The sequence below is a fragment of the Hyaena hyaena genome, unplaced genomic scaffold (genome assembly GCF_003009895.1).
Source record: "Hyaena hyaena isolate Hyena2069 unplaced genomic scaffold, ASM300989v1 scaffold_1059, whole genome shotgun sequence".
NCBI lineage: Eukaryota > Metazoa > Chordata > Mammalia > Carnivora > Hyaenidae > Hyaena > Hyaena hyaena.
The window spans coordinates 400,473-426,460 of NW_024081693.1; the positions used below are offsets into that span (position 1 = coordinate 400,473).

General features: G+C 34.1%; 1 long non-coding RNA gene across 1 annotated transcript in view; it reads left to right on the forward strand.

Moving 5' to 3' along the window:
- The window catches only part of LOC120223892, a 37,727-nt gene extending 12,275 nt beyond the window's left edge, over positions 1 to 25,452 (forward strand). The window contains exon 4 of the long non-coding RNA XR_005526398.1: positions 24,961 to 25,452. This is a non-coding gene — a long non-coding RNA (uncharacterized LOC120223892). The remainder of the gene's footprint in view (positions 1 to 24,960) is intronic.
- Positions 25,453 to 25,988: the final 536 nt, after the last annotated feature.

Below are 25,988 nucleotides of genomic sequence, written 5' to 3' on the forward strand. Positions count from 1 at the left end.
ACTAGCAAGCCCTTCACATTTTGACCTACTTCAAATCTCCTTATATTCTCATACAGTAGATGTCAAGAGTCCCTGGACTGTCAGAGGCATAAAATTCCCTTTTCTAAGTCCTTCTCTTCTTCTCAAAAATGTTATTAATCTTCAGCATTCTTGATGACCTCTCTCCACTTTTCCCAGATGTTTATTATTTCTTTGCAAATTCACAGAACACATTGCATTGATACTTTTATAACAGCAAGCAGCCTGATGAATCATCAGCTGTTTATAGATCTGCATCAAGACAGTGAATTTCTTGAGGATTATTATGATTGACTAATTATCTTTATATCTCCAATGACTAGCAACAGGTTAAATTAATAGCATGCCTTCATAGATCACTCTCTTGACTTTTATGAAGTGAAAGATGAAAGTATATTATGAAATAATTATCTAGCTCATCATTGGTAATTAAAAGTATGCTGTTGATAAAACACCAGTGAGTAGCTTAGTCAGATTATGTATTTAGGGAGTGTACTGGGTCCTGGAGGTAGTGAGAGGTGGGTGGGTTGTGGTTGGTGAGAGATTATATTTTTAGAGATTCTTATAGGGAAGTACTTTAATGAACAACAGCCTAAGTAAACAATTTTTATTTTAACCACAAAGAAACAAAATAACATTCAAGGGTACAGTTCAGTTTTATAGATAATTTCATATTATCTAGTCAATATAAATTTAAAGGATTCCAGATAAGACTAGTCTCATAAAAAAATCAGATCATGGCATTTTCTATATCTTACAGACAAGTTTTCACATATAGTAAACTTCATAAAGATCGAACCCATAAGTACATGTAACACCCATATTTTCTAATATTAAAGAAATATACATTTTACGATTGTATTTTTCTACCACTTGATTTGAAAAGAAAAGTTATACCTTGTATTTTAATAAGAAAAATAAATAACTTAAGGAGCAACATAAGTTTAATTTTCATAAAATTGTTGTCTTTATGCTAAACATAAATGTGTGGATGACCAAAGTCTATTGTCTCTCATTCTTGTGGTTAATGTTCATGACAACTTCACAGTCCTGTGGAAGCTATCTTGATTTTGTTTCTATTCTGTTTTTATTAAAAATCAGTATAAAAATGCATCATATTGGTTTGTAACTATTTGAGAAACAGTACACACAGACATATCTCTATATGTAGTAGAAATGCATTAAAGAAAATTTACAGCATCTAAATTATGAAATACACAATATACTGTGACTATTTTCCATTGGCTCATCCATCTCCATTCTCCACTCTTCTCCCATGCCACCCTGTGTCCCTAGGGGCTTACTTCTGTGGGCTGGGAGAAGGGCAGTCCTTGCCTTTTTACTGCTGTTGGATTGGCCAATGGAAAGCAGTATCATGAGCTCATGATATTTCTTTCTCTAGCTCCATCAATGATTTTCTCCCCAAATAGGTTGATTTATATGACTATTTGCTTGCAATTATCCCGCTCCATACTTTTAGTCATTTTTTTAATCAGCTAACTCAAAAGTGATCAAAAGTAATTGGTTTCTCATATACATATATGAACAAAATCTATAAGCTCATTAAAGCTTTCTTATTTTAATGCCTTTAATACAGACATATTTTTATAATCAAATGATGTCTTCATCTTAAAATTAGAAAATATAGAAGTGTAAATATTAGAACATAATTTTGTCTTTTTACATATTGCAGCAAAAATGTTAATAAGTTAATTAGCATTTGTGCTATCATGATACATCAATACATAAAAAGTTCATTCCGTGAACACCCCATTTAACAACTAAGCATTAGCTTGTGCTTATATATTTATGTGCATGCATCATAGACAAAATGAGTATAACCGACTTTTCCCTTCAAACTCATAATTAACCAAGTGTTTATATTATTGTATTATTCTTTAAAACAATGCCATAAAACTGATCTTTCTCCATTTTTTAACACTGTTCCTTTAAAATACCCAGGTGCCTGGTGGCTCAGTTGGCTCAGTCAGTGCCTGACTCTCAGTTTCAGCTCAGGTCATAATCTCAGGACTCATGAGTTTGAGTCCCTTGTTTGGGAGCTGATTCTGTTGAGCCTGTTTAAGATTCTGTTTCCCTTTCTCTTTGCCTTTCCACCACTTGTGCCCTCTGGCTCTCTCTCTCTCTCTTTCTCTCTCAAAAATAAATAAATGTTAAAAAAATAAAGAGAAAAAAATAATCCATTTGGTGAGACTGAATGTCATGGTCTGTAACAAAAAATATATAATACCAAATTTAGTTATTAAAAATGATTTTTGTATGGCATTGTTATCCATATTTGTAATTATCACTGTTTCTTCTTTTTTTTTTTTACTTTTCTCAATTTGACTCCTCATGAGCTTTCTAAAATTACATCTTGAACATACACTTCATCACATATATTCCAGAATCATACAGGTTTAATGACTTTCTAGTCTTTATCAAGTTCAATTTGCAGTTTTCTGATATGCATGACTCTTCATTACCTGCCTGGCCTCCAAGTTTACTTCTCCTTTTCCTTGTTATTTTATGCTCACTTCTCTGTTTTACAAGAATATTGATAATTATTTCCATTCCCTTCCATGTTGTTCCCCACTTCCAAAATTAAATCTTATTTCCCTACCAAATTTCAAGGCTTACCACTTATCTTCCTGTTTCCTGAATAATTATATGTATACATATATGTATAAATATATATATAGGATATGCATGTATATATCTTAACTTTTACTTAAATTCCACTTAGTGAACATACAATGTAATATTAGTTTCATGTACAATACAGTGTATCAACACTTCCACATATTTTCAAAGGGAGTTTGAAAACAGTTTATAAAACAATAATTCACCTCACATTCACATTGGATAAACATAACAATTCTACAGGAAATGTTAGAATTCCCACAAGGGAAAAAGGAAGAGCATTTTATTAGCACCAAAAAATAAGTGATTACAATAAGCACTACATTTAAATGTAATTATATAATGACATTTAATGTCTATTAATGTACAATATGAGATGATTGTTAGCTCACAAAGGGCAGGGAGTTTTAGCACTTTTTGTATTTGTTACTAATATGATACAGACTCTGTAGTATATTCTCATTTGTTATTAACTGACTAATTGATAAGGCCTTAAACCTGCTTCACCGTGTGTGGTTTCAGCTTTTATCTCTGCTAATTTTGTCACTGCAATTGTTCATCATCACTTTGACCCTTAATTTTCCCTTTGATCAAAATCAGTCAATCCATTGTTTTGGCATGCCATGTCTAGGATGATCTTTCAACTAGCAGATCTGCTGTATGTAATATTTTAAGTTGTATGCATCAATTTACTCTTTTACCCAAGACCAATACTGTAACTCCCATGGTTGTGAAATGATTCTAAATGTACATATATACAAAGGCTATGAGCCAATGGAAATTCAAACACAGAGTAAGAGAAAAGATTAAAGAAATAAATTTTCCTTATATTTCATTGGACAAGAAGCTATTTTCAATGTGACTTTTATTTAGTTCTCCTAGGTCTGTAGCATCAGAGTACATTAGTCACAACAGGCGCCTCTTTCTTTGCCCATTTTTAGGGTAGTGAAAAGAGAAGAGTGATCTGTGCCAATGGACCACAAAATTCACATCCTGAAAATTAAAATTGAGTTACACTGTGATCTTTATCCCATGTACGGCTCTAAATTTGTTCTTGCTTGTTACAGAGTGCCCTTTTGGCTCCAGATTCACTTTAGCAGACTGGCCAGCCTTCTCCAGTTTTGAACTGCAGAGTTTTTATTTGTCTATTAAGTAAATATTTTTGTGAGTTATAACAACAGCAAATGCTCAAGAAAAGCTATTTTGAAATTCAGGAAAAAAGAATAGAGCAAATTCTGGCAAAATCTAATATGAGGGTCTTTAAGTAAAAAGTTTGGATTATATTTTGCTTTACATGAACACGAGACTTTTATGTTCTCTAGTGCCTGATGCCTTTTTTTGTTTTTTTTACTAAAATTTTAAGTTTTTTACTTATAAAGTCGTGTCCTATAATTTCAAGAAAGAAAATTTTCACAACAGCTTCTAATTTCCAGTTTTGTTTTATTCATCTTTTGCTTCAGAGGATAGCTTGATGTAATGGACTTGGGGTCTGGATTATCTGTGTTTCAGTCCTAACTCTATCCATTAATAGCTGTTTTAAACTGTTATGGTATCTAGTCTGGATCATCTGGCAGAAGAGCCAAGAGGCACCCGGAGATCTTGGAAGGCAGGAGGTTTATTTTACATCAGTGGGCTCAGAAGAGATCATTCTCCAGAGGTCTTGAGCACAGAGCATTAGCAGAGGGAACAATGTACAGCCTGTTACTTCCACATTCCTCATTAATCAGGGACAGGTGTTTTCTTGTTAGTCTTTCCAGCCATCTTACAAGAGATTTTCCCTATCACTGTCAGTCATCTTACAGCAGATTTTCTCTCCCAAAACAAGGGCAAATTATTTTTTCTCTACCTTTGTTTTAGCATCTGTAGAAAAGGAGATAATATCATAGATACTATAATAGATCTGGTAGTCTAATAATGTATTTATTATGATAAATAAATGGTTAATACACATAAGGTCTTAAAACCCTTCCAAGAATATATGTCGCCTTTTATATAGAACACATTTATGATTGTTTATGTGTATGCAAATGTACGTATACCACATACGTGATTGGATTGAAACTGACTACCACTCCTGAGAAAGTCTGAATTTTCAGAGACATTTTTTTCCCAGTGTTGCTTGTTATTAGAGATCTTGTACTGTACCTAGAAATTTTAAAACAGTGCTTTTTAATCTGCATTAAAATTGACAAAAAAAGGTGATCTTTCAGAGTATCATTCTTTAATTCCTTCATGTTTTTCTTTCTTTATATTTTTTTATATTTTTTAAATTTATTTCTAGGAGAGAGAGAGAGAGAGAGACAGCGTGAGCAGGGGAGGGTCAGAGAGAGAGGGAGACACAGACTCTGAAACAGGCTCCAGGCTCTGAGCCGGCAGTCAGCACAGAGCCCGACGCAGGGCTCGAACCCACAAACCGAGAGATCATGACCTAAGCGAAAGTCGGATGCTTAACTGACTAAGCCACCCAGGCGCCCCTCTTTATTTTTTCATTAATGTTTATTTTTGAGAGAGAGAGAGAGAGAGAGAGATAAAGAGAGAGAGAGAGAACATGAGCTGGGAAGAGGTAGAGAGAGAGGGAGACATGGAAGCTGAAGCAGGCTCCAGACTCTGAGCTGTCAGCACAGAGCCCCATGTGGGGCTCAAATGCACAAACTGAGATCATGACCCAAGCCGAATTGGACGCTTAACCAACTGAGTCATCCAGGTACCCCAATTCCTTCATGTTTTAATATAACAAATATTTTCACATTTGGTGATAGTTACTGTTGATACAGTGACGTAACAAGACAGAGAAAGTCCTTGCCTTCGTCATTTACATTAAAGCCGTTAAGAGAATAAATATCAAATGAACAAATACATAAATAGTTAATTGTGGGTTGTGATAGTGCTTTTAACAAAAATAACAAGATGCTGTAATAAAGAATAAAGGGAAATAATTAGATAGAGATTGTCTGAAGACGTGAAGTTAAACTGATATTTCATTTTTGAGAGGCAGCCAAGAGAATAGCCTAGTGAACAATTGTTCCAATAGAACTAACTCAAAACTCAAAAATTACTATTACTACTATCAAAAGTTTTTAACGTTTTTATTTATTTTTTAGAGAGAGTCAGAGTGTGAACGGGGGAGGAGCAGAGAGAGAGGGAGACACAGAATCCAAATTAGGCTCCAAGCTCTGAGCTGTCAACACAGTCCAACATAAGGCTTGAACTCAAGAATCATGAGATCATGACCTGAGCTGAAATCGGGTTCTTAACTGATTGAGCCACTCAAACACTCCACCACTGCTACTATTTTTTAAGTTGACTCTCATACTATGGTTCCCATTGGGACTCAAACTTGAGTGGCAATTTCTTAAAGGTGGAGGTGTTACAGCCAACCAGAGCAAATTACAACTTAATATACCATTCTCCTTTTAAAGTCTTTTTTCTCCCTCACCATGATTTTTGATAATTTTCCTCTCTTCCTTCTGATATTCTCTCTTTCCTCTTCTCCCTGTAATTTCTGATTCTTGATTAGACAACTTATCTGCAGTCTTATCTTAAAATCTACATTCTTATCCTTGCATTGAGGGTGAATTTTCTCATCTTGTATGACTTATATTGGTTCAAGTCATCCTTTGTAAATCCATTCTCAATTTAACAATTAAAAATTTCAACAGAGGGGTGCCGGGATGGCTCAGTCATTTGAGCATCCAACTTCGGCTCAGGTCATGATCTCACACTCTGTGAGTTCGAGCCACACATCGGGCTCTCTGCTGACAGCTCAGAGCCTGTTTTGGATTCTGTCTCCTTCTCTCTCTCTGCCTCTCCCCAGCTCATGCTCTATTCTCTCTGTCTTTCAAAAATGAATAAATGTTAAATTTTTTTAAAAAGTCCACAGAATATTTTAGTCTCCACAAACCATCTTTTCCAACATACAATTTTTGATATTACAATAAAAATACTACTTTGAAAAATATAGTTTCTCATCTTCATGGGTGTCTCTTAATAAAAACATCTCATGTGAACTTTAAAGGTGAGATGATAATAAAATCAAGAGATCTTCAGAGGTTTCTTTAATAGCTACAGTATCTCAAACACTAGAGTAGTTTATTTATTTTCATCACAGAGTGTAGTTCCAAATGTCTCTCTGGTCTTGCTTTTAATGCATCACATGTAGTGAAGAATCAACAAAGGCTTGGTTATTTCCTTAAAAAAAAAATTAAGATTCCAAATGAGTGAAATTAACAAAAATTCCTATAGGCAAACAAAATAGCAGAACATCATAAGCACATAAGTTTCACAAGGCAATATGTATAAATCTGGATTCAGTTTCAAATAAATCCAAATGCAATCTCAATTCTATGATTATCTCATCTGATGCATGCTATCATTAAATGTCAATGTTTTAAGAAGAAAAGAAAAACAAAGTAAGACAGTTTTTTGAGCTGATGTTTTATGTGAGGCACCATGAAAGGTATTTGAATGAATATATTCCTCAGAAGAAAGCTCTGTGATAGCTACTACTCCGGCATCATAAATAAGAAAACTGAAGTTCAGAAGCACAGCATTAATTTGTTCATTTAAAAATATTTAATAAGAACTTTTTATGTGCTAGGTATCTTGGTAGGCACTTGGTATTAAGTAGTAAATCAGGGCAGAAGCAACCTCTGTCCTCACGGAGCTTACTGTGTGGAGGGAGTAATAAGACATTAATAATTAATGGTACTCTTTAATTATAAACAGTATTATGTAGTATAAAATAAGTGTGAACAGCGCTATATGAGCCTGGCATTGTATGGGAGTTTAAGAAAGCTCTTTTAAGGAATAGAAAATGGAATTGAGAGATACTTATAGAATCCAGCAATATAAAGAAGAATGGCTGAGTATATTCTAGTCACAGAGAGTAACAGGTGGAAAGTGGCTGCAATGGCAGATAAACATGGTTTATTTAAAATTCTGAAAGAGGTACGGTTGTATTAGAGGCCAGAGATGAGTAAAGTTTAAGATTGCACAGGTAAAACATGCAGACTTCCTAAGGCAATTTCTAATAGTATTTTTAATTTTTTTCTTAAGAGATGGGAAATCAATTAGAAGACTTTAAGCATGAAAAAGTCAGATTAACAGGGAAAATAGTATGTCTGCAATTTGGAGAACTGTTTGGAGGAGAATAAAATCGGATGCCAATTTTTAAGACAATCTAAGAAAAGTTGAGAGTATCTTGGACTGTAGGAAAGCAGCAAGGAAAGTAAATATCCAAGACATATCCATGAAGAAAAAAAATGTAGTGATTGGGAATGAAAAGGTGAAAAATCCAAAGAGCCATTTATCAGATATGACACTCATGGGTCATGCATGTTGGATTATGGCATATTTGGCATCAAAATTTTCAATTAATGAGGTGTTTAGAAGTTGATGGACTGTAATTATGAACAAATAGGTAGAGAAGAAGAATTTAATAGTGTAAATTTCAAATGACTAGAGATTTTTAAAGGACCAGGGCTTTTAATGGTTTACAGAGTTAGTGTCCAATGCACCGTGTCCTAGAGGCCTCTCATTCTTTACTCAGGCCACATTCTGGCCTATTCTAAGTGATAGACTTTTATTTCTCAATGAACCACAGACCATGTTCATTTGTACACTCATTTTATAAATGTACACAGCAAACACAGTACATACCAAAAATGATGTGAATCACTGTAATACAAGAATGCAAACAAAGGGTGCATCTTCCTTACATTCAAATTTATTTAAATTAATTTTAGTATTTCTGAAAATTAAGTGTGCCTGAAAATTCCCTTGGTAACTTATTTAAAGTGCAGTGTTCTGAGTCCTTTGTTAGCTGATTAAATGTTGCCAGTCATTGGCAGAAAAAAAAAATCTGCATTGCAACAAGTACTTGAGTTGATTTCAAAGTCAGTGGCTCAGAGAAAATCCCAAACTAATGCATGATTTTCTCTAATGTAAAACAAACAAACAAAACATTTTTTAAAGCACAAAATATATTTTCCTCCTTATATTTTGACCATAGTCTATGCATGTATTATCTTCTCTTTCTGGATATAAGTTTAAGATGTTTAAGAATGTATCACATTTTGTTAATTGTTTCTGCATCACCACTCAGGTCCTCCCAAATAGTGTAGCAGCCAGCTGAGCAAAACTTATTTCTCATACACAGTTGCTGGGAGTGACCTGAAAAATCAGTGGTCTGAAAGTGATCCAGGGAGGACCAATAAGAGAACTGAGAATTTTCCCCCTTTCTTTCTTTTTCTCTCTCTCTTTCCTTCCTTCCTTCCTTCCTTCCTTCCTTCCTTCCTTCCTTCCTTCCTTCCTTCCTTCTTTCCTTCCTTCCTTCCTTCCTTCCTTCCTTCCTTCCTTCCTTCCTTCCTTCCTTCCTTCTTTCCTTCCTTCCTTCCTTCCTTCCTTCCTTCCTTCCTTCCTTCCTTCCTTCCTTCCTAATTTGAATAAAGGAGATTTCTCCCCTGGATGGACTATTGTGCATTTCTGAATTCTGGGATATATGGACATTTAGCATCCATGGATAAGTCTGAAAATTGTAGATGGAGAAAGGCAAAACCAAGGGAATTTTATTTGATGCCTTTAACCCTGCCTTCAGTTAACCCTCCTATGAACCCTCTACATTTTGTTTCTCCAGCCAGCTGGTGACTGGAATTGACTGGAAACAATAGTAACTTAGTTTTGGACTCTGTGTTGGATTTTTATTATCTTGTGAGTCATACTAAAATAAGAATTAGGAATGATTGCTCATAGAATACAACAAAGAACTGCTTAAATTATTTTTACCTTTTTCTTATCCTCCCTTTCATTCTTACTTAACTAACCCCTCTTTTATAATTATAACCCACATTAGAATGCTAATAAAATTTAGTCTTTTTGATCAAACAACAATATACCCATTAATAGAAAACCGTGATTTTTAAAATAATGAATATAAATCTATTGTCTTATAGAAATAATTTTATTATGCATATAAAACATAAATAATTAATCTGTCAGTGAAATAGGCAACCCAATATTAGATTTTATTTCTCCATAAATAGCGGTCACATATTTTCATTGTTTGAATAAAGGTTATTTTCAAATGTAGCATGACTCCTAAAAACTAATTTTCAATAAACGTTGAGTGTTTTCTCATTTATTGATTGTATTAATGTTTTTGGCTTGCAAAAAGGGCATCATTAAATATGAGAACACAAAATCTTTTGATATAAAAGAGCACTCTCTTTCAGAAAATGTAAATGAATTATTTTTTTAAATATCAAGATAGAATATAGTTATTACAACATTCATGAAGAAATTTTTATCACTTTTTTATTAATACAACTGAGAAGACAACTATCAGTTTTAAAATAAGAAATATATACATATTTCCAAACAACGTTGAGATTATAAACTTTAATTTTTAAACCTCCATTATTTAAGTCCACATTTGTAGAATTATTCTCATCTCTCTTCCATCATTTTCCCATAATTTTATTATCATTTTTTCTGTGTGATATCTCTAAACATGGAGTTAATAAGAATTCTATCATTTGTCTATGAGAAATATCCAAATAAATGTTAACTTGGCATTCTCAAATGAATCATCTAAGTAAACAACAAGTGAGGCTCCTGGGTGACTCAGTCGGTTGAGTGTCCAACTTTGGCTCCCATCATGATCTCACATTCTATGGGTTCGAGTTCTGCATCAGGCTCTGTGCTGACAGCTCAGAGCCTGGCACCTGCTTTGGATTCTGTCTCCCTCTCTGTCTGCCCCTCCCCCACTTGTGCTCAGTCTCTCTCTCTCTCAAAAATAAAAATAAACATAAAAATGTTTAAAAAATAAATAAACAACAAGAATGTGTCTGAATCAAAAATATAAATATGATTTTATATTTAATAAATGATAGAAAATCTTCCATAATTGGATGTCTTTGTCGTTCTGGTATATATGACCTTAAACTCTGTATCTCAAAATATCGAAGTTGTGCGTAGTTAAAAAAATAACTCATCATTCTGTTCTTGCTTGGTTTTATGTATGCTACCTTCTCTGCCATCCCTGAACTTCTCTGCAAAACAAAATGTTTGCCTGGCTAAAGCCTACACATGAATTGAAATCAAATTCAGTTACCAATTCTTTCAGAAAGTATTCTTTAACTGTCTCCCAACCAAAAGAAAAAAAATGACTTAGACATTCTTTATCTTTAAAATTCTGCAAGGAAAACCATAGTATTCCACTTCCATTAAATTTTTATAGGCACATCAAATTATATCTCTATTAAGTAAGTTAAAAAGAGAGTAGTTATTGGAGCCTAGGCTCAATTTTCTGTCTTGTGATAGAAAGAAGATGTTGACAGACTAAGAAAAAAAAGGATGTTGTTTGCAATTCAGGCTGGGTTCATAGCAGCATGAGTACTTGTTCTCTACCTTAGTATATCCACTGCAAGTTGATCTCAGTTCAAGTGGTCTCAGCCCTCATGGCCAAGAAGGCAGTTGAGAATCTCTCCTTATGTATGCTTGCTTGCTGAATTTAAAAACTTGGGAAGCTATCACTCTCAAATCTTTACTCTGTGTTTCTTGTGGCATTTGCTATATTATAAAACTAATTCTGGACAAAGAAGGGTTTATTACAGAATTTAGGTTAAAGGTGTTGGGAGGAAACTAAATGCAAATGCTTTGTTTTCCCTAAACAAAGACGTGGTGAGAAGATACATACCACAGGATCATGCTTTTAAAAGTATTAACCAATGTGAGATTTTCATGTATTTGTTTTCTCTTAGAAGAAAATAAATTCGGGGCGCCTGGGTGGCTTAGTCAATTAAGCATCCGACTTTCACTTCGATCTCGCGGTTCGTGGGTTCGAGCCCCGCGTCGGGCTCTGTGCTGACTGCCAGCTCAGAGCCTGGAGCCTGTTTCAGTCTGTGACTCCCTCTCTCTCTGACCCTCCCCTGCTCGCGCTGTCTCTCTCTTTCTCTCCTAGAAATAAATAAAACATTAAAAAATTATTTAAAAGAAGAAAAGAAATTCATTAATTTATAGAGAGTCATTTAGCTAAACATTGTTTTCACAGCTTAGGCAAGACACGGGACAAGAAAAATGCAAAGATAAATAAGGTCAGTGATTATAGAAACAGAGTCAGTGAATGGACCTTAGTTTTCCGAGATCATCTAATGATTAAACTGTATCCTCCTAGACTAAACAGAAATTTCCAAGATTTGTTCAGGGGAAACATTGAGAGCTTCTTATGAAATTTTTTCCTAGGTTCTGAGAATGTCTGTTGATTAGCGTGTTGTATAATCTTTTCTAAACACTTCCATATGCATTATCTATTTTCTAATAGAGCTAATTATCAGTAGCTCTTCAATGTTGAGTAGAATTTTAAAGAAACTTACTATATCAACCTAAACAAGAATCACTTAAGTGTTATGATTTTTTCTTGTCTTTTTTAGTTATCTACAACCTTGCTAGTCAAAGTGTGATTCCTGAATCAACAGCAACACCATCACCTGGGAGCTTATTAGAAAAACAGAATCTTAGGTACTTTCCCAAAATTCCTGAGTCAGAATTTGCATGTTAACATAAACCCCTGAGTGATTTGTATGCACATTAAAATTTGAGAAGCACTATGCTAAAGGTCTCTCCCAACTTTTATTCCTTAGGTTCTCTAATTCAAATGTGTGAGGCATTTTTTGGAAGGAAAATTTAAAATTTCCTTTAAAACATTTATTTCTCTATGAAAACTGCATAATATATGAACATTCTTTTATTATACTACAACATACATATAACCCTAGTGACCCAAAATAATTCCAGTGTCTTACTCTGAAGCTTAATAGGCTACAGGGTAATGACTTAAACATAAGTTGCACTTCTCAATTTTCACCTCCCTCCAAAAGCAAGTTTTTGTAGTTCTATTTAACAGTTGAAGAAAACTAGTGAAGTCTTGAAGGAGATCACCAACATTGGAAGGTGAGCATCTGGCTACCTCCTGATAAACAGGTTCTGCCCTATGATAGAGATGAGCTGAGCCAGTTTACTATGTGAGAAGCAGAAGCCTACAGGTCTTTTGCTTTTCTTTCACTTTGCTTGTTAACCACAGTTTTGTTTGTTTGTTTGACCCAATTCAGTATCAGTCTAATATAACATGCTCCCAGTTTATTATTAACTGCACCATCACTAATTAAAATTTACTACTTTGATCTGCACAAATTATATATCATTTGTTCTGACAGGCAGGTTTGAACAGTGGTCCCATGTGGGTTTACTCTGAGAAATTTCTAATTCTGTAATTATTTACATGGGTATCATACCCTGAGAATACTAAATAACCCCAAAGGCTCAAACAACATAGTCCTATACCCAACACACACATACACACACACACACACACACACACACTAGAATTCAGTATAAAATGAAATTATATGTGTGACTGATACACATTTTAAGGCACCAACACACTATATAAGCATATTCTAAAAAGATGATATTAATTTCTGGACACTTCCATATTTAAACAATAAGGCATTCCCATTTTAAATGCACAAAGAAAATATAAAACAAAAAATTAAGAACTATATCCAATTTTCAATATATTTTATTAATAAAAAGATTAACAATAAAAATAAATTTGCTGACTACTGTATCTTTAATTTTGAGTAGAAATTTAAAGAATTTTCTATATTGGCTTTAAGATATAATGCTTTTAATTCCATGATTTTTTTCCAGTCTTTAATAGTTGCCTACCATCTTGATACCAAAAGCTTGATAAAACTCTTACATTCATTATCTAATTTAATGTACACAAGAATATCATGGTTATCTTCAAAATACATTGTTTTTTTTTTAAATTTAAATTGCAGTTAGTTAACATATAGTTTAATATTAGTTTCAGGTGTACAATTTAATGAGTCAGCACTTCCATACATCACCAGGTACTCATCCCAGAGAGTGCCCTCCTTAATCCCCATCACTTATTTCACCCATCCCTCCACCCACCCACCTCCCTCTGGTAACCATCAGTTTGTTCTCCTTGGTTAAGAGTCTGTTTCTCGGTTTACCTCTCGCTCTTGTTTTTAAATTTTTATATAGTTTTTTTATGATTATTTAATTTTGAGAGAGAGAAAGACACGGAGCACAAGTGAAGAAGGGGCAGAGAGAGAGACACAGAATCAGAAGCAGGCTCCAGGCTCTGAGCTATCAGCACAAAGCCCAATGTGGGGCTTGAACTCATGAGCAGTAAAATCATGACCTGAGCCAAAGTCAGACACTTAACTGAGCCACCCAGGCACCCCTTACCTCTCTCTCTTATTTTTCTTATGCTCCTTTGTTTTGTTTCTTAAATTCCACATAGAAATGAAATCATATGGTGTCTTTCTCTGAGGTCTATTTTGCTAACACAATACTTTCTAGCTTCATCCACACCATTGCAAATGGCAAAATGTATTCTGAATTCAATCATTTTCTCTTTACCTCCTGTCACGACTCTAGTCCAAGCAGTTGTAACCTCTCACCTAGACCACCTTCATAACACTGTACCTGTCTCCTGCTAACAGCAACCAACACTGGAGTCCTAATCTCCTCAGTGCCTGAAGCCAATCTCCTTGGTTTTCTTCCTTGTTTGTTTAGTTTTGTTTTGTTTTATTTTCATTTGAATTGAATCAGGTCAAAATTATGCTCAAAAGATTTTAAAAGCTTTCCAACACACATAGAATAAAATTCAAATTATTCACCATGGATTGGGGGTATAAAATTTAATAACGATTATGCTACAATTTGCACCATTTTTCTTGTTTGCTTGGTCCAAATCAACCATCTTTCTATTCTTTACATATTTCATGTTTTGTCCAAATTTGAAGCATTTTCACTTGCTGCTTTTTCTGGCTCGGATTTACTTCTAAGATTCTCTCCTACGTTTTGTTCTAGTTTCTAGGCAAATGTCATTTTTTCAGTTAGACCTTATCCAGATACTCTAAAATGCCTGTCCCCATCAATCTTAATCCCTTTGCTTTATTTTTCTTGAAAGCATCAATGAAATGCTAACTGAAATTGTATTATATATTTATTACACTATATTGTAATTCTCTCTCTCTCTAAAAAGTAAGTCTATGTGGGCAAGGATTTGCCTCCTTTGTTCATTGCTATATCTTTCAGTTGCTACAAGTATTGATATATATCTATATATAGATATATATATGCATATATAATATGCATTACTTTCAATTCATTAATAAATACACATACATATGTATATATACATTCACACATTTTTTTAAGTAGCATCCACATGGAGTACCTGGGCACCTCAGTTGGTTAAGCGTCTGGCTTTGGCTCAGGTCATGATATCACAGTCTGTGAGTTTGAGTCCCACTGTGCTGACAGCTCAGAGCCTGGAGTCTGCTTTAGATTCTGTCTCCTTCTCTCTGCCTCTCCCCCCTCATGCTCTGTCTGTCTCAAAAATAAATAAACATTAAAAAAAAAAAAAGAAGAAGGGTCCATGCTGGCTAACATGGGGCTTGAACTCACAACACTAAGATCAAGACAGGAGCTGAGATCAAGAGTCAGCAGCTTAACGGACTGAGCCACCCAGGAACCCCCACATATACACATTTTAACCCTTATTTTAAGAGACAGCATGATAGAAGCTATCAGTTCTGACACATAAAAATTGTATGATTTTGGACTGAATGCTCAAAAGGGTCGTTTTATGAACCATTCAACTGAATTTGTTTATCCCCAAAAGGAAATTAAAATGTTCTTTTCCTAGACTAGCTTAAGATAATTAAATGAGAGGGTATCCTCCACAGTATCCTCCTCTAAACTTGATTATAAGGATTAAATTAGATAAAATAGTCCTTTTCCTATTTCCTAGAAAATAATTGGGGCTCAATTAATGTCTTTTTCCTTCCTGGTTGACTAGAAACCTTGCAATCAGAGGTCACATTCTTCCTTTCCTTTTTTCTCCCACAACACTTATCCCAGACACTGAATTGATATTTAATGATCTTGAGTTACTGGAAAGAGTTTCAAACTTTACTGGGATGAAAACACACAGAGTAAACAGCATTGCTGCTAATTACAAGTCATAAATTAGCACTTTGAAAGTCTGTTTTCTTATCTCAAGGCACATGTTTTGATGCTTCTTTCCAAGTGACTGCCTCTTAGGTGTTCAATGAAAAAGGACCTGAAATTAGTGCAGATTCCCTTGAAACCAAATCAGCAGGATATATTTATCAAAGAATTCGCTTTGTACGTAGTTCAGGTTTATTCACAGGTATAGCTCAATCATTTGGTTAGCCTGAAACTTTAATAGGATCCTAAAGTAATTATAGCACAAAATCAAGTCTCAGATAAGAAACAAGGTGTCAAGTTTACTCTAGGGCTAGGACTATTTCATTTTCCAATTAAAAAGTCTATAACAGCTCCATTAACGATCACATTGTATCTCTGACTCATGCTTCGAAAACTTGCATTTTAATTTAAAAGGCATATCCTGTGAAGATTTTGTGTTATGTATACAAAGAGATTATTACTTACAGATTTGAATCTAATATTAATAACATAGTCTATCATCTAAAATTATATTAATACTATTCCTTATAAGCACTAATTATACCTGATTATAGGTTAAAAATAAAAAAAATTATATTAATACTTATCAATATACTATATATGATTACATCTTTGTATAATGATTAAGAATTTTCAAACAAATCAATATTGATTATGTAATTTTTACCTTATAGTAACCCACTGAACAGGAAGGGATTATCTTCATTTTGCAATTAGAAACCAAGTCAAACAAGATTCAAATGTCACACTGAGAACTATAAAACCAGACTAGAACACAGAGTCAATGTCCATCCTCCAGTACCTTTTCTTCATGGTACACACTGTATTCTATGGACTGTGGGACAGAAGTAAGAGTAATATGTTTTGAAACACTATGGAGCTAATAGTTCCAGGGATGAATCTGGACTTTTTAAGAAACTGATATAAAATAGCGGGGGGCGAGGAGGGGGCAGAGCTTGATGAGATTAGTGGAGAGAACCACAGGAAATCTCGGTAGTGGTGAGTATTTTATAGGGTCCAGAGCGGGACAGGTCTTCCAAGGAAGAGGATTGCAGGCAGAAACCCTGAGTTCCTCAGAGCAGAGGTACAAGTCTTGGAGACGGAGTTGTCTTACCTGGATCTTCCATTTCTCCTGAAGAAACCACAGTATGTATTCTAGCAACCAAGATAAATCCATAAAGTTCACATTCAATATTTTGAAGAAGATTACTCTTGAATCAATGCAGAGGAAGACATCAGTAGGTCTCCTTGCTCACTAGGTTGCCAACAATTTGAAGAGTTCTATAATTACTATATGGTAGTCATTCAACAACTACTGGTTGAATGAGTGAATGCCATGGCAAATACAAATAAATGGTAGAAGATGCAAAAGAAGAGACTAAAGACAGAACAGAGAAATCTCTGACTTCCCAATTTCCCCCTCTAGATGATTATAAAAGGAAAGTCATTACTTGTTAGAGCCTGTAATCACTGCATTTTCTTCTACAGCATATATTTACAAAATAAAGACATTCTCAGAGTTATGCACATAAAAATAATGGGTTAATTAATCAGTAGTCCCATTCAGTAGAATTCTCATATATTTTTCATATTTCTGAATCATGGCATTCTTTCAACGTTGTGAAGAACTTATCATATCCCACTGGTTCCCCACAGCATGGATTATTCTGTTTGACAGACTCACAATCAGGTTTTGTCCCCACAGAGGGACAAATACAATGTTTAAAGTGTGTGAGAACCAAATAATTCTATAGTGCTGCTCCAATTAAGCCTTTACTTTAGTGTAACTCTAACAGAAAAGGTTCCAATTAAATTTCATTTATGGTCATTTCATTTAAACAAAAGTAGTTTCTTTGTTCTTATTTTGATAGTTCAGCAAAATACATTCCCAATAAAATGTCAATTCTAGAATGAAAAAATGCCTTAAAATGCCTTAACCAATGGTTTCTAATGTAATATGCTATTATATTTCACATTCTTTTCCCTTCACACATGACATGAATAGTATACTAAAGTGCCAATGAAATAAAAAAATGGAAATCAACAATGTGGAGAAATATCGTGAGTCTACTTTGAATGAAAATTTAAAAAAGTATTATTCCATTTATGTGAACTTTAAAAGTATGCTACATTCTTGATGGTCATTTGCATCATTAATACAATTATATATACCAGAGTGGAGGAGATGTTCAAACACATTAAGATATATGCTACTTCCATGAAGTGAAGGAGGGGACTAGAATGGCTGTATTTGGAAAGAAGTGTAGATCTTCAATACAATCTATAATGCTTTCTTTCTCCCAAACTAATCATAGTCATGTATGTAAAAGATTTATATTTACTAGATGTAGCACAAGTGGGTTTTCCTGAGCTTGTTAAATTCTCTATTTTTTTCTCTTTGATATTACTTACAATTATTAAAATAACTAAATCAGGGCATCTGCATGGTTCAGTCACTTAAGCGTCTGACTTCAGTTCGGGTCATGATTTCATTGTTCATGGGTTTGAGCCTGCCTTGGGCTCTGTGCTGAGGGGTCAGAGTCTGGAGCCTGTTTCAGATTCTCTCTCTCTCTCTCTCTCTCTCTCTCTCTCTCCCTGCCAGTGCCTCACTCACACTTTCTCTCCCTCTCTCAAAAATAAATAAACATTAAAAGAATTTAAAAAAAAATATGACATGATGACAATACAAATATAGACAGCTCCCTGCCCTATTATATTGGTCATGTTCTCCAATGGAAAAGAACCAATGGAATATATGTAACTATAGAGAAAGAAATTCATTATGAAGATTTGGCTCAGGGGATTATGGATGTTGAGAAGTCCCATAAGCTTACATCTGCAACCTGGAGAACTAGGGAAACCCAAAGCCCTGAGAATCAGGAGCACTGATGTCTGAGGGCAGATGAAGATGGATGTCCCAGCTCAAATGGAATGTAAGTTTATCCTTCCTCCACCTTTATGTTCTATTCAGGCCCCCTGTGGGTAGGATGATTCCCTCCTGCATTGGTGAGGGCAATCTTCTTTACTTCATCTTTCCATCCAGATGCTAGTCTCTTCCAGAAACACCTTCACAGACACATCCAGAAATAATGTTTCCCTAGCTCTTTGGCCACTCCTTTGCCCAGTCAAGTTGACACATAAAATGAACTACCACGCTTATTAACTAATGGTCTTGTAGATAGGAACAGAATATACAGACAATAATAAAACACTGTCTTGATAATGTAAACAAGATATACATCTAATTCTTACAATACATTTTATATCTGGAAGAAATTCTGCTAAACAGATGACAAAGAGAGCATTTTAGTAAAAAGTAATAAAGCATTCAGAGGGTTGGTGGGCCTTTGAAGAATACTTAGGTGAAAAGATTTTTCATATTAAAAATGGAAGAGCCTTAATTTTATAAATGTTCAAGCAGCTAGCTACCTTGGAAGTAAATTTACTTCTGACAACTTTAAAATGAGATATAGATGACTCTTTGCTTTCTCAATAATATTTAAAAGAACATTTCATTAATGAAAATACTGGAAGCCTACTAAAAAAGACAGAAGTTTGAGACAAATATCTCAGGCAAGGGAAAAACATGTTTGTATAATTTAAAATCACAGTGGAAGAGCTGTGGGCTTTAAAGAATTTGTATTGAATTTATTTAAATGGTGATATTTCAGGTGACTTTTAAAAATATTATTCCTGTATTTATATGACATTTTATAATGAGGATTTCTATAATCAGACAAAATAATTTTTCTGTTGAAAGCAAATATCCCCTCACATATTTTTTCTGAATATTGAATAAGATCAGGCTCATAAAAGCTACTTGACAGATAAGAGATACCTATTAAAAGAATAGCAAATAGTAGTAAAAATGGTAGACTCTGTGGTTATAGAGAATTGAGTATAAATACAAACTCTACATCTTCCTAAATGTGTTACCTTGGGCTAGTGACTTAATCTCCCTCAACTGCATTGGAAAATGACTAAAAGAAAGAATCCATCTGATACGGTTTGGTGAGGATTAAATAAGCTAATTATCTTAGTATAGCACTTGACCCAGCTAAAATGCTTAATATGCAATAATATTAGTTTCTTTCAAATGATATAAAGAGCTATAACCCCCCCAACCTACTATATAGCTTGTCTCAAAAGAAAGAAAATACATTGTAAATTACTTTGTGACCTGAAAGGTACCATCAGTCACATGAAATCACTAAACCCTGTGATAGATGAAATGGGGATAATTTAAGCCCACTTCAATGTAAGTTTCTATCAACTTTAGGTCATTTCCAGTGTAATGTTCCTTTTACTACTAGTCATTAGATGTGTTTGTTTACACAAGCAGTATGTCTCTTAAAGGCCTCATGAATGAACATAAACTTTCTGAAGGCAAATGCTTATAATATTTGATAATTCTACAGTCACATACAAGGAAATTTCCTAAGTGGAAAACTTAACTTCTATATAGAACAAACTGTTTTTTTTTTTTTTTTGCCTTACACAAGGCACTAGGAATCCACTTGTATTAACAAATATAATATTCATTCATATACTTTCCACATGTATACACACATGCACATATTTCTAAGTCAAGAAATGTGTAGCAGTGTACATTGGATCTGTTGCTAATGAACTGTAAGACACATCTTGTAATGAAGGAACTGGTTGGAGAACTAGAAACTTCCTGAAGCAAGGGGGCACAGTTTGTGCTATTTCTATTTGAATTTTTCCCTTGCAACATCATGACCCAAGGAAGATATTAACAATATATAACTGAAACAAATGTGTAAGAAGTAACCCAACATGAAATAAGTGTATTCCATTATTTATTTACCTGATATTATTCTACTTTTAAAAAATGTAGTCTGCAATCCACTAAATTGATTTCAAAAACCAACAATACATCATGTCACATACTGATAATCCTGAAGTTTGGATGTGTCATTGTGTTTAACTGTTTCCCAACTAAGAGGTATGTCTTCTTCCTAGAGTCCCATTTGGAATCAGTGGATATTCACTTATTTGTTCATTGAACAGACATTTACTGAACACTACTAGGTGCTCAGGTCTGGAAGTCATGGATATAATACGAAATAAAATGTAGTATTGTCTTTAAAGATGTTTCCCTTATGTAGCAATTATATCTCTCATTTCTTCATCAAAAACACAATATGAGAGTTAACATATGTCAATTATATCCTAAAATATCTGTGAAAAAAGTTAAAAAAAGAAAAAAATGGAAAGTTAAAACAGAAGCAAAATTAAAACAACAAAAAAACCCACCCAATGTCAGACTAAAATAATCCCAATCTTAGAAAATAGTGAAAAGTATAAAACTATCTATACCATATTCTACTGTGGAGAAATGAAAATGAGAGCTTGAGTTTTTTCTCCTGGAAACAAACAAACTGGAATATAACTTGTTATGGGAAAGAAGGAATTATGAGGCATCTAATTTTTTCCCAAGTTGTGGAATCAGAATTTTAATAGGGACTTCAGGTGGAGGAAGGATCCAATGACTTATTTTGTTTCCTCAACTGAACCCTGAGATGTTTGGCTTCATGTTAATCAGTTCATTTGCCTAAAATTGGCAGTTTGCTTAATTAGCATTTAGCACAATAACATGCATATAGTAAGAATATCAGGTGACATTAGAATTACGTTTGAGGGGTCCCTGGGTGGCTCAGTCACGTAAGTATCTGACTCTTGATTTCTGCTCAGGTCGTGATCTCAAGGTTCATGGGTTCAAGCCCTACATCAGGCTCTGCGATGACAGCACAGAGCCTGCTTAGCATTTTCTCTCTCCCCCTCTCTCTCTGCCATTCCCCGGCTTACAGTCCCTCTCTCAAAATAAATAGATAAACTTAAAAAACCTACAAAAAAGAATATATTTGACTTTAATCTGTGACTCTGAAAACAGTAGTCTTAATCTAATATTCATACCATGTAATCATTTCCTTTACAACTTTAACAATTTGGAGTTCACAGTCATAATCACCATAATGTGCTCTCATGTGTAACCTCACTAGCTATCATAAAGCTATTTATAGAAATAATGATGGCAAGTACCCAAAGTACTTCTACTATTACCACTCGTATCAGTCTTGCTATTATTGCTATTACTTCTATAATTTATCGAGTTCACACTATATACAAGCAATTGAAATGCACAATTTGTATGAAGTATAATCTCATTTTTAGACAAAATTATAAATAGTAGCAAGTAAGTTGTAGAATAATATATAGGTGAAATGAGAATAACATAGAATAGAGAAAATTTTTCAAAATTATGAAATATTACATTTAAGAATAAGCATTTAGTTTTGTCAAAGATAACCATAAAAAACAGAATGCATCATTTTAATCTATATAATTCCATCAGTTTAATTACAATGATAAAAATTCATATTTGATTATCAATGTGGCTAAATCACTGTGGTAGCCAAAAAATACTAATATTAAACAGTAAGTGTTTTTTGTTAACAATATAAAAATTTTTATAGTTCATTTCTTTTCCTTTAGTATGCACAAATAAACCCGTCATTAATTTAACATTCTAGGGGAAATAGCTTAGTTTCCCTTACCCTAGTTTCCTTATTAAACATATCAGAAAAGCATTATATAATTTTGCAGCATTACTCAGTTTTACTTTGTTCATGTTTAAAGCTGTTTTTATTCAATTTTATCTCTTGTAAGAATGGAATTGCTTCACATATTGCATAGTTTGAGATAAAATTAGAGGTGATGCCTTTATTTTTTCCTCATCTCAAAATATTCATATTGTTATCTTTTAATAAGAAATAATTTAGGAAAAATTATGTTCCTTGCTAGCTACTGATTATACTCTAAAAAGAAAACAGTAAAGAGGGAGGAATGTAAAAAATTCACTTTAGTTATTATAGCTCTCACCATTTCAACTGCTAACTTCAATTATCAAGGGAAACACACTCATACAAGTTTATATAATGATGACACATTGTTTCCTCCCACACTCACAATTGATTATTATAAAAATTATTAAAATACAAGAAAATATAGATTGGCTTAAATGTGCCTGTTACTCCTTGTTATAAATATATACTGTACATTGTTCTAAATGAAGACTTGGAACATTTACCCATTATGTTTTTTGTAATATTTATTTACAATCTTATTTATTTTTGAGAGACAGAAAGAAAGAGAGCAGGCATGTACAAGAGGGGGAGGGGCAGAGAGGGGATTGGACACAGAATCTGAAGCAGGCTCCAGGCTCTATTGTCAGCACGGAGCTCCATTCAGGGCTTGAACCCATGAACCGTGAGATCATGACCTGAGCTGAAGTCGGATATTTAACTGATTGAGCCTCCCAGGAGCCCCCAGAAACTAAAAAAAAAAAAAAAGAAAAAAGAAAAGAAAAAAAGTTGATCTTCCTTTTCTGAAGGTCTGAAGTGAATCATACTGGGGTAAAATTAAGATGTCTGTATATCTACATGCTTAGGAGACTTTCTGTAGAAGAACCTGTTTCCTTTCTTTTCCAGCATTCAGAGGCTGCTTCTATTCCTCGGTTCATGGTACCATTTCTTCAATAGTGGCAATGCCAGTCTTTTTCATGCTGTTATTTCTTTGCTTTTGTTTGTTTGTTTATTTTTGTTTTATTTTTTTTTCCAATTCCTTCCTCCACTTTTAAAGACCCTTGTGATTACAATGGGACCAACTAGATTAATACAGGATAATTTCTTTATTTTAAAGTCACTGGATTGGCAGCCTTAATTCCATCTGCATCTTTAATTCACTTCTTCATCATGCAACCTAACAGTCACAGATTTTTGGAATTAGGACATAGAACCTTTGGGGGAAGTTATTCTGCCTATAATTCCATAATACCATGTAATTAACTTAAAATTGCAGACTCTAAAGAAGGGTATCATGGATTTTGAGAAGAATTTTAGGTTATATCACGAATGGGAACCAATTAAATTATTTAAGCAGGAGAAGCATCAATAATTCAATTTATCTTTTTAAAAGATCACTTATGTGCAGTGTACAGAATTAATAGAAGGAATTAAGAGTTGGATGAAAGGTGTGAGATGAATTCGATGAAAGGTGTGAGGAAAAGAAAACTTAACAAAGCATAGGTCCTGAATAGTTTAAATCAAATTTTGGGTTCCCACTTAGTAAGCTGGATGACTTTGTAAGTTTCTGCTGCAGTTCCCTCATGGGTAAATTGAGGATAATACTGGTTCCAAACTCAGTTTTTGATTTTGTTTTGCTTTCTAATAAACCTAAGATAATGGATGCGAATAAATCTAAAGTGTTAGTACATGAATACTTTTTACTAAATGTTAAATGAACAATTATATTAGGGGTAGAATTTACTAAATGACTGAAGGTGGGTTTAAGGCAAATATTGACAACGACTTCCAAGTTTCTGAAAATTGAGGTTTTTCAAATAATAAAAACTGAAGTTGCGGCATATATGGCTAAAGTACACACAAACTTTTGTTTTGTTTTGTTTTGTTTTAATATGGTGAACAAGATGCTTGAGAAAAATCCAAGTACAAATGTTGAGAAAAAGTTGCATATAACTTCCATTACTCGATGCAGCTTTGGAATTGAGAAGAGAATCAATATATGTCAAGGCCAATTCTGCCTTTTTTCACATAGAAGATATGATAGAATGTGGGTGCATCAATATTTTTTGTACCATTCATAAAAAAATTAAAATTGCCAGTAGAAATATGACATGCAATGAACTAACAGGTGAATTACTTTTTTTGATGTTAACACATTAGAGAAATGCACAGAGTCAATAGAATAAATTTTATTATTTTTGACAACTTATGAGGAGATTAAATCATCTAGGTAAATAGTGTAGAGTGAAGAGTGAAGGCCTTGGGAAGATTTGATATATAATAGTAGTGACTAAGAAATAGGAGATGAAGAAATAGAAATTATGGGTATAAGCAATACCTCTTTGAAGTTACTGTGAATGGAAGGGATCTGAAGAAAACAGTGTCTACATTTTTTTAAATGTTTATTTGTTTTTGAGAGAGAGAGAGAGAGAGAGAGAGAGAACAGGGGAAGGACAGAGAAGGAGACACAGAATCTGGAGGAGGCTCTAGGCTCTGAGCTGTCAGCACAGAGCCTGATGCCGTCTTGAACTCATGAACTGTGAGATCATGACCTGAGCTGACGTCGGATGCTTAACCAACTGAGCCATGTAGGTGCCCCAAGACATGGTGTCTAAAAATCCTCTTTTTCTTTCTTTTTTTGAAGATGGGAGCCATCAACACCTTTGAGCAATGAAGAGGGATTACAAGGACCAGTAGGGAGGAAGAAGATAACTGTGTAAAAGAGAAATGTATGTACAACTACAGAGGCCTTTCGCTGGGAGCCATTCATCTGCCTCCTCACTGAATATAGGAACCAGACCAACTTGCCCACAGACAATGTTGACAAAATGAAACTGTGGGTGAAGATGTTCTCCCACCAAGTGCAGAAGAATCTGGCTTTGAGGCCTGGCCTGGGCTATCTAGAAGGAAGTGACTACCAGCCTGGCCTATCTGCCTGAATGGAAGGAAAATATTATGAAATTATGTCCCTCACACAGATGCCCCACTGAAATTGAAGTCGAGAAGTGCAAAAAAGAATTGACACATCTCAGCAAAGAAATTGGAATTGATTTCATGATAACTGAAGAAGATCTCAACACATTTCTGGAAGAGAGACTGTGGATGCAGTGTGATAGTGAATAAAAGAGTGAAGGTATCTTTCAGACAGAACAGAAGCTGATCTGAACAACTCAATCCCAAAGAAACATGAGCACCTGAGAAATATATAAAGAGTTATACCAGTTGTAAATTTGAATCCCATCCTATAGTACCCAATCAGTGTGCAGAACACAGGCAGTATACCATTGGTACCCATTAAAAATCTGTTGTTAGTTTAAAAAGTAAATAAATACACTAAAATAAAATAAATAAAATAAATAAAATAAAATAAAGAGAAATAAGAAATTGAACAATATCCTATAGAAAGCCAGTTGTATGTAAAGAAGAAGCTGGGGTCCAACATACATGGTCATATAAATTTTCCCTGATGGGCAGAGAGATAATTCTGTCACTGTGACAGGGGGGATGTTCTGTCACTGTGACGGTGGGAGTACCTCCAGAGTTGCTAGAGAAGGATTGTGGCAATAAGAAAAAGAGTTCATTGGAGGGCTTTAATTCAGTCAGTGAAAGATAAGGTGAGGTCATCCACTAAAAGTAATGAGGCAGAGTTTAGATTCAGGGAGTCCATGAAAG